At 38.2% G+C, this 10262-nt stretch overlaps 1 pseudogene; it reads right to left on the bottom strand.

The window, feature by feature from the left end:
• Positions 1 to 2177: 2177 nt before the first annotated feature.
• Positions 2178 to 7210, bottom strand: LOC106903924 (G protein-coupled receptor 26-like; annotated as a pseudogene).
• Between the last annotated feature and the right edge of the window lie 3052 nt (positions 7211 to 10262).

The following is a 10262-nucleotide window of genomic DNA, read 5'->3' as shown; positions in this document are numbered from 1 at the left end:
ATATTTATCTTGTATTGCAATAGTGTACAATTACACTGGAAAAAAAAAACTGCTGTCAACTCAAGTACCTTTTTTTTCACTTTCTCAAAAATGCTTTTTTTTTAGTTTGGTTTTTTAACAAATACACCAGTGCCACACTTATTGGAATCCCCCCCAAAATTATTTTTTTTTGCAATTCGATTTTTATTTATGTTGCTCAGAGTTCATTTATTCATCATTACATTTTTGTTTTTGAAGAGTAAGAGGTGACACTGAATATTGTTTGTCTTTGCTTTTCCTTAAAAATGCAAAAACAAGAGAACATTCCACACACAGGGGGAAGAATAGTAAGCCAGGTGAAAAAGTTAATTGCAGCAAAGTGTGGGAAAGCACCCTACTGAGACTCTTTAAGGCCTGGTTTCTCTTCTCACAGGCGAGGGAAACTTAATAAACTGCGAGGAATCACAAACTTCTTAAAGTACCAGGACATTTTAGATAAAAATTGGATGACTTTTGCCAGAAAACTGAAAATATCTCATTGTTTACATATGACATGACACTGAGACCTATTTATCTTAGCTACTCCTAAAAAAGAGGGAAAAGAAAATATTTCTTTCCACACATTGAAGAGCGATGGTAAGGGGGAAAAAAAGCTCACTGTTAGAATTATTGCAGTATAGTGTGGGAAAGCACATCATACTTAATGTGAAGCATGGCAAAGGACCAGTCATGCTGTGATCCTGTTTCTCTTCCAAAGGCTGTAGGAACCTTGTTAAAGTGTATTTATTCTAAATCTCTTTGGAAAATATAAGGATATTTTCTACAAAATCTATTTGTCCTTGCTAAGTAAAACTAAAAATTATTATGCTAAAATCTCTCAGCATGAGGATTATCCAAAATTTCTGACCAAATCAAAACAAAAATTGCTTAACAGACAAAATTAGTCTCATTTACATTGCCTTTGGGATTAATAAAGTAGTTCTGAATTTGAATTTCATGGCAACTTCAGCCCCCAGGCATGAATACAGTTGAAAATAGAAGACTAAGGGCTTTCCCGTTGGCAAAAAGAGGTTAATAAGTGTAACATCAGTGTTTTTGTTCCAAAAAAATAATAATTTGAGAAGTTTTAACTACACTAAAGATAATTTATCAAAAGATTATGTTAAAGGCTTTTCACAAGTATTAAACAGGAGAATCAACAAGTGTAGAAGGAGCTCTGACTTCAACAATGAGGCTGCATCACAAAATACGGTATTCAACCAAACAACAAAAATACTGAGAAAGTGTTTATAAGGTCCCATCTGTTGTGTTTTGATTAAACTAGAATTTGTCATTTAAAAGGCACTTCATAAGTTACACCTTACAGTCACAATATGCAGGGGTTTCAATAAAAACCCTCAGTTTAGTGCACAATACCACTGATGTACTTTGTGTGGACAGCAAATTCTCCAACATAATAATAATAATAATAATAATAATAATAATAATAATAATAATAATAATAATAATAATAATAATAATAATAATAAATTGTTACTGAGGTAAAAGATTAATTTGACAGAGTTATACAAGTACTGGACTAATCAGTGTATTTTCAGACTGCATAAGTACATAAGAGCCACTATGGTACAAGAAAATACTCCTGCAGAGTTCATCTCTCTAATATTAGAGCAATGGGGGACGTATACCCTGTAGTTACCATAAAAGACACCCTGTCTTTTAGTGAAAGTGTTGCTTTCTTTATGCTATTTTCACTTGCAGCAAATTTAACATGAAGCTACAAAGCTATTGGGAAAGTAATGCCATGATAATCTATGCATAAGTTAAAGAGCTACCCTTGTTTTCAGAGCTAAAATTGCAGACAGCGTTAAAACATCAGAAATTTGTATGCATGTTTTTACATGTACATGCATACACATGCACCACATGAACACATTCCACACTGTGATCAAGACATGGACAAAAGAACTTCCTCATGGCATTACATTGAGTTAACGTATTGTATTCCACAGACTGTGCTCTTGAGATTGTGAAAATAAAATTGACACGACGAAGCATTTTTGCCCATAGATCAGAAGTTGCAAGGTGTACATGTGTGGGCGTCTGTGTATATACATCTATGTAAAACCTTGCAAGGTTTCCTAACCATCAACCAATAAGAAAGACAACTATAAATATAATAAAAAATGTGGGTTTTTTTGTGTGACCTACTTTCAAAAAAATTATGCCCTGTGCAGGAACAAATGTGCAGCTAAGTGAGTCAGGCATTATAAAGAGACACATGTTTGCCTCAGATGTTTTCATGAACCTATTTTGTCTATAAAAATAGATATAGACTATTACCAGCCTTGTTCCCCGGCGAACAACTGAGAGGCACACGTTTTGAGCTCTGATGCTTCAAAGAGGTCAATCGGCCGTCTTGAGTTTGATATACATCTCTACATGTGACTGCCTTCATTGGCTGAGTGGTTTGTTAGTTGGTGGTTGGATACTGACCGTTGCGTTGGAATTGGCTGCAGTAGTCCTAGCTTTGCTTTCTACCCTGAAGGAGGAGGAGTTCAGGGAACTCCTCTTGAGAGCTTTATTGGCCAGCAGGCTGCAGGTCTTCCTGTACTGGTAGCGCAGCAGTGAGTAGACAAACGGGTCGCTGGCTGCCTTGCTGTAGGCCAGGCATTTGGAGAAGACACCCCAGTGAGGGTTGATGGGTCCTGGGGAGAAGAGCTCTACAATTCTACAGCAAAAAAAGTTAAAAAAAAAAAAAAAAAAAAAAAAAAAGGATAGAGAAGTCACAAAATTCTTGTGTAAGTACTCGTACCCTTTGAACTTTTTTGCATTTTGTCATGTTACACACACAAATTATAATGTATTTATTGTAATTTTAGGTCAAAGAGCAAATTGAAGGAAATAATTGTGACGTGTAGGTAAAAATAATACAAGGTTTTCAAAAGTGTGATAAAATTTTGTTGTTGGCACGTATTTGTATTTAACCCCCTATGCTCTGAAACCCCTAAACAAAAATAAGTCTTTACTAATTAATAAGCGAAGCAAAGCAAACGTGCAGTTCAATCTTATTTTAAGTTTAGGTCTCATCACCATAAATAAAGCTGCTCTGTGAAGTCCTCAGTAAATTCATAAGGAGCACTAAAAACCGAGTAACTTCATTAAGACCTGGGAACACAACGGACATGTCAGGAATGCATTTGTGCAGAAGTTTAAAACAGGCTTACGTCCGTTTTAATCTTTGGACTGAGCTTTGGTCGGGCCATCTCCAATGGCACAACACCAAACCTACCAAAACGTGACCAAGAAATCTGGCAAATTTTGTCTCTGTGGTAGAGTTAGAAGACAGATGCCATTGTTGAGAGAAAGCCATGAGAAATCCCCACTCCAGCTTTCTACAGTCATTCAGAGGACACAGCAAACACAGGGAAGGAAAGGGCTCTGGTCAGAGACCAAAATAAAATGTTAACATGTAAAACTCATCCCTTAACATACAGCTACTACAACAATAAAATGACTTCATATGCATTTGCTAGAGCCTAGTCCAAGTTTAGACCTAAATATAATAAAAACGTGTGCACAATCCTTTGGAGATACATTAAAGTTTGTGGCTGCAACACGACAGCATGTGGAAAAGTCCAGGAGTTATACATACTTTTACAACTCAATGTAGACTCCGAGAGGCAAAATGCACAAAGAAGAAGAAATACACCGGTAGAAATCCATAAGAAATATCGTGTCATTGCTTCACTTCAGAAGTTGACTTTGTTTTTTCCTGGAGTCACTGATAATTAAAATTAGCTGTTGTCGTAAATCAGTTTAAGCCTGTCAAACCACTGCACTCCGGTGGTTTGACCGGAGTGCAAAGCACTGACCGTGGTGGTCAAACATCATTATGTTTCTCATCTCTTCTGGAGGAGAAACATAATGACAAGGATTATGTTTCTCATCCTTTGCAAACTGGAACATAATGAAGATGTGACAGCCTAAATGTTTTAAATGTCACTGGAAAGTCTGAAAGTGATAATTCTACTGATTGTAACTCAGCCAGGAAGTCTACTTTATTTCATTTAGTTTTCTCCGGATATGAACTCTTTAACATCCCTGCTGATGTTGTGTATTAGAAATGCATTTTAACTTCTGTGCCTCGGAAAGAGGTTCGGATGTTCAATAAGGACGTGCATGCAAAAAACACCCACGCAGTCACCCACTCAAAATCCTCCCTGTAAAGCAGCAGAGATTTCTGCTCACCTTGTAATGACGTAAGGTGTGAAACAGACCACAAATGTGCCGATAAATGTGCTGATCTTCTTGGTGGCCCTCTGCCTCCTGCGCTTCTGCTCCTCCAGGCATTTCTGGCGAACACTGCCAAGGCAACACAGGCACCGTCACCACTTCAAGAGCATGACAAGAGACATGCAGACATGATGGAGGAAGTTTAAAAAGAAAAAAAAAATACTTGGAACTGACACGAGCACAGCAGCTGTCTTTGCCCTGCATTTTCTGATAACATTTTTCCTACTCGTCTCATCCTTTTGGTGAACTGAAAAAAACAAACACTTGAGCTTAGCTTAAATATATATTTTCTCCATGAATCCATACAGTTATGAATAATTTGTCAATAGTTTTTTTAAAATACACAGTTGAAGTCAAAATCGACTGAACTAAGATTTGAATAAACTATATGTTAAAGTTATATAAATTAAGATATTATCATTATTTATTTATTTATTTCATATATCACATGCTGCATTTTATGACGAAGTTATTTAAACTGACCTTGTGATTCATTAGTTAAACTCAAGCACCTGATTGGTTAACCTGCACAGCAACTTCACCGAAGACCAATCACCTTCTTTATAGCATTTTAACCCGAAACAATGACTCTGATGCGAAAGGCTAAGATAAAACAGATTAATCCCAGGCTGTAATGACTGATTAGCTTTGATGAGGGTAATCTGTCACTCTGTCCAGGGTGGCACGACCTGTGGGGTTGAAAAAATATTACGTATTATTTTATGATTTAACTGGGAATCACTGTTAAAGTTAGCTGTTGGAGTTTAATTCAGCATAATACTTAGACTGCAGCTCTGCAAATATACAAGTCAGAGGATTTTCAATGCTTTCGTTGTATTAGAAGCACTTTAGAGTGACTGAGTGGATCATTGCACAGAGATCACAGATAATTTGGAAACACCATGAAAACAATTCGGGCTAAAACATTCTTAAAACTGGACCTGAATGAATACCTCTATTATTCAAATTCAGTTAATATAAGATTAACTCTTAATGCTTCGGTTAAGTTGTAAGGTTTCCCTTTCTATTCTTTTCTCTTTTTTTGCAGAAAGAGCTTCTCTGGGGAGATGACTTGTGTTTGGTTGTTAGGCTCACTCAGGTTGAGACTTAATGAACTGCATATGGCTGTCACACAGAACAAGAAAATAATACCTAGATAGATTAGATTTAGATAGATAGATAGATAGATAGATAGATAGATAGATAGATAGATAGATAGATAGATAGATAGATAGATAGATAGATAGATAGATAGATAGATAGATAGATAGATAGATAGATAGATAGATAGATAGATAGATATTTCTTTGTATTTCTACCTGGGGTGAATATCCACCAGCAGCACCAACGTCTGCATCGTGATCACGTCGATGCGCTTGCAGTGCGACCTTGCAACTTTTAGCACTTTCAGATAGGTTACGCACATCACGATCAGCGTGAGGAGGAATGTGAGACAATGCAAAGCCACGGTGAAAACAATGTACTGTTTCCCAGCCGCCTTTGCCCGGACGCTGCAGAGGGTGCAAGACGCGTAAAGGTGGTTGTACCCGAGCCAGGAGCGGCAGGTGGCCACCGCGGAGAAGCACATCGAGTGTATCCAGGTGTACGCCAGCGCCAGTACCGCATCCCGGTGGCGTATTCGCGAGTGATAGCTCAGCGGGAACACCACCGCCACCCACCTATCGATGCTGAGCGCTGCCATGCTGAGCATTGAGTTCGTGGTGAGGAAAGTGTCGAGGAAACCCACTATCTGGCAGAAGCCGCTGCCTCCGGGGTGCCCCGAAGTGACGAGCCCGACCAAAGTTAGAGGCATGTTGGACACGCTCTGCAACAGGTTGCAGAGCGACAAGTTGAGGATGAAGAGAGCGGGCACCTGCTTGCGGATCTCCGGGTTGTACAGAAAACAGATCAGCACGACGACGTTGGAGAGCAGCGACACGACGATAATCCCCAAAATCAGCAGAGAAGCAACTACGTCCGCTGCGTCCATGGTGCCTCCGCCTGACTATCCACACTTGGAGAGAGCGCATCCGCAATCTTCATGCAAACTGCCACAAGTCACGACGGCCAGGAGTCCCCAGTCATGCTTAACGTCTCCAAGATATAAATGTCTCCAGCAAATCGCTCTGTTTTTCCAGCCCCGTTAACTATCTGACCAGTTGCTCGATCTGGTCATGTGAGAGAATCTGGATGCGCATTTCCCATGAACGGGGTCAGAACTGAAGGGCTTTCTCCTTGACGCGCTGCGGTAGTTTCAACCCAGAGCATCACGCTGCTGGAATCACATTTCATGTCTGTCTTGCTGCGCAATTGCGCATAATGAGAGGCAAACTTAAAAAGAGCGCAAAGGGATTCTGTCTTGAGCTTTGCAGACTTTTTAATATCCCACTATTTTCCCTCGCGGAGGTGTTCCAAACTGCTGGTGCACCCCTGCTCAAACGAAGCTTTCGTAGAGTAAAAATAGAAATACGACGCACGGTGACGTCACTGTCGATTAGGGTGAGGTCATGCGCGTCACGTTGAACTTTGCTTTGCTTTGCTGCTTTCGCAGGGGAAGTTTTCGAGAATTAAATGTTTGACAAATTAGACTGAGTGAAATCAACTCATCAGCGTCACACTGGTTTATTTTAAAAAGCAGCACATGGACAGTATATAACTATGGGATATTTCATTAAAGCACATGATGCATCACATTAGAGGAAAAAAACAAAACAAACAAAAAACACATGCATTCCCCCTAAAAAGAAATAAAAAGTTAAAACAGAAAAACAAAAACAGAAAAAGTCATACAATTATCACTTTTTTATAATTGCAATGATCACAAATGCAATTATGCAATGCTTAACTGGAAAAAGAACGTTTCTTTCTTTCCTGTAATAATATATATATTTTCTAAATCAGAAATACTTAAATTTTAATTTTGCACATCACAATTATTTTTATGCTCCCCCTTCAGGAATGAAAAAGTTCTGAGAGACCAAAATCAACAAAACTTTAAAATATTTTCATCTAGAATGTTGCTCATCTTGTACATAACTTTTACAGTTTACCGAAAAAGGAAATTTAATCAGACTTAGACAATGGGTCTTTAAAAAAATGGTTTTCCTGCCTTTTTATAGCTTTATTATTTTATTTTATTTTTTCACATTTCTCATTTTCAGAGAGCTAGTAACACTGAAACAGATCACTGGTCTGTGGTGACTTCAGGGACCAAAGAAGCTCTTTTCTGACTACTGATCTATTTAAGCCCAATAACATTTGTCTTACAGACCACTAAAGTCTTTCTATTTACAAATTGGACGCCAGTGAAGTGATTTATGAACAGCTGTTATACTACAGTGAAATTTCCACCTCGTAGAAGTTTGCATATCGAACCTTTTCCACATCATACATGTTAAAGTTACAAACTTCGAGGAGTTTTTCTCTGATAGGCCAACACAAAGTAGCAAAGTTGTGAAGTTAAAGAAAAGGGATGCGTGTTTTCTTTTTTTAAATGAAGAGTGAGGTGTGTATGTGTTTCTCCCCTTGTATTCTGCTTATCTGAATAAAACCCAACGCTCACTTGTCTATTTTTTGTGCTCTCCATAAATCTGGTCTTCATAGAAGAGTGGTCCAAATAAAACAATTGTTGAAAGAATGATGTAAAAAAGTTGCGTTTTTAGTTTGTCACAGGCCACAGTGGAAGTAATAAACATGCAGAGGAAGATCAGAACATACTTGAACAGTATAATCCTGCTGGATTTTATGTTTTCTTCAGGTGTTAGCATGTTGGTCAGGGTAGGAAGAGAATCTTCGAGGCTGCAAACAACTCCAGATCTTTCAGCAGGACCATCGCAAGCATACAAGGGATGGTTTTAGATCATGACGTGAAGCATGTTAATCGATATAGAAATACAATAGTACAAGATTTGCTTGAGAAAACGATGAATCGCCTCTCTCCAGTGGTACCTCCTCCTCCTCCCCGTCCCAGTGGTCTGTTCTGTGAAGCCACTAGGGTGTGAATACTACTGCTATTTCCTATATTACTGGTGCTGGTCATGATTTTAGCAGTGTTTTTTATTTATTTATTTTTTTTAGATAAGCGTCGGCTGTCAGGTTTTATTTTTGTTACTGTCTGGATGCTTGTATAAACACAAACAGAAAAAAAAAAATCTTGCTGGCTGAATCCACAAATATAGATTGTGCTTCTGTGTCCCACTTAGATAGACACCTTGAGATTGTAGATGTTTTTTCAGGTGCTGGTAGGATGGAAGAACAAAGACTCAGCAGTGAATTTTACAGTCCTGAGTGACATTTGGAAAGGAACCAGTTCAGCTAGACTGCGCACACACACGCAACAGAGTATTAATCCACAGTTCAGCGGTTCCACACTGTCTGGCATTCAATAGAACATGCTGTCTGTAATACTTCAGAGGGATATTGTCAACAGAGTGAGTGAAGTGTTTTTATTACCTCAGGAGCAAAATGTATGTATCTGTTTTCGTGTGCTGTTTTTAGAGAGGACTGACTGACATAAAGAAACTAGATGTGAATATTTCATCTTTAAGTCTGAATGACTGTCAAAGAGTGATCAGAATATTTGATTTGAGGGTGAATTATTTCAGCCAGTCACTTCAGTTGTGAGAGATGCTGTCATGTATTTATGCTTTAGTAGAATGAAGCTACTGTGCAGCATGTTACCCATGGCGATTTTTCACAGTTCTGAGTCTGATTCAGTGACAGTAAATTAAAATTTAATTCAATATCTTCTGAACAAGAATGTTCTAATTTAACCCTTTGTGTTACTTTTCTGCATTAACTATGTTGTATTATTGTGGAATTGTAGTCATTTTCCTACTGTTCATTTAAATCCTTATGCTTGACTAGAAATGGAAATCTAGCAGTGCATCAACTACGCCAAGATTTTTTTTCACCACTGTTTTTCTGTTGTTTTAATATAATTTGAGCAATGCCTGTGTCATATCTGGAGCTTATTGGTTAAATATCTTAGACTAGACGGCTAAATGGTTCATAAAGTGAAAAATGATCCAAGCCACCTCAACAAACTTGCAAAACTAAGCATTTCCGTACATCTGTGACAGTAATAATCCGTTTCTTTTCTCTCACTTTATTGGAGTTCAATATGGAGTCCTTTGAAAGTTTTAATTAACACATTCACAGGGACTTTCGAAGCAAGGACGGAAGTTAAAATGACTCATTTGCAAAAAACTCATTTAACTTCAGTTTTCATGAGGAAAATTAAAAGTCCTGATGTGATGAATAGCACTTAATTGAAATAAATTTGTGCCAATGTCTCACTACATGATTGGAGAAACTGTTCTATTTGTTAGACCGGCTCTCACACGCGCATCTGTCTTACATCCCATTACTAACAAGGAATGATGAATTGCCTGTGACGGGGCTTGTAAGGGGCTCGGAGGATTTTTAATTAATTCCACAGAGGGAAATTTCTCACTTCTGCCCTTTCTACTTAGCAAAGGAACAGAAGGTGAACCTACATTCTATTTTCTTTAACGCAGAATTAATTCTCTGCTGTGCTTCCCCGACCAGGATAAAGTTCAGCTTCATTTTCTTACAGACTGTGAGTTAATGAGGTGAGGGGCTTCAGGTACACAAGGCTGCACAAACAGTTCCCTCAAAGTCTCTGAGTACACCTGTTATATGCCGAATACATTTTCAAATGCACAGTGAGGTAAACGCCTTGCTTTCACTCGACATTTCATTTTTTTTGGAGCGTTTTTACATGAAGTACTAAGTGAATCAGTGCTCCCAATTATTTGCTTGTTAACCAAGATGTCTCCTGTTCCACTTTAAATCGCCGCTTCTTAAACCTGAATGTAAAAAAGATGGGAGAGAAACTTGCCAGTGCAACAAATTTCAGCTCTGCAACGTGCGCTCTCAGTTTTTTTTCAGTCCTGTTTAGAGTTATGGTCAAAGCTTCCTTCATCTCCTAGTTGGTTTATTTTGACAGACATTGAGCGATTTTA

The sequence above is a fragment of the Poecilia mexicana genome, unplaced genomic scaffold (assembly GCF_051168715.1).
Source record: "Poecilia mexicana isolate PSO_F unplaced genomic scaffold, ASM5116871v1 scaffold_15, whole genome shotgun sequence".
NCBI classification, from domain to species: Eukaryota; Metazoa; Chordata; class Actinopteri; order Cyprinodontiformes; family Poeciliidae; genus Poecilia; species Poecilia mexicana.
Note: the sequence above shows the minus strand (reverse complement) of the source record. Positions and strands in the feature narration are given on the sequence as shown.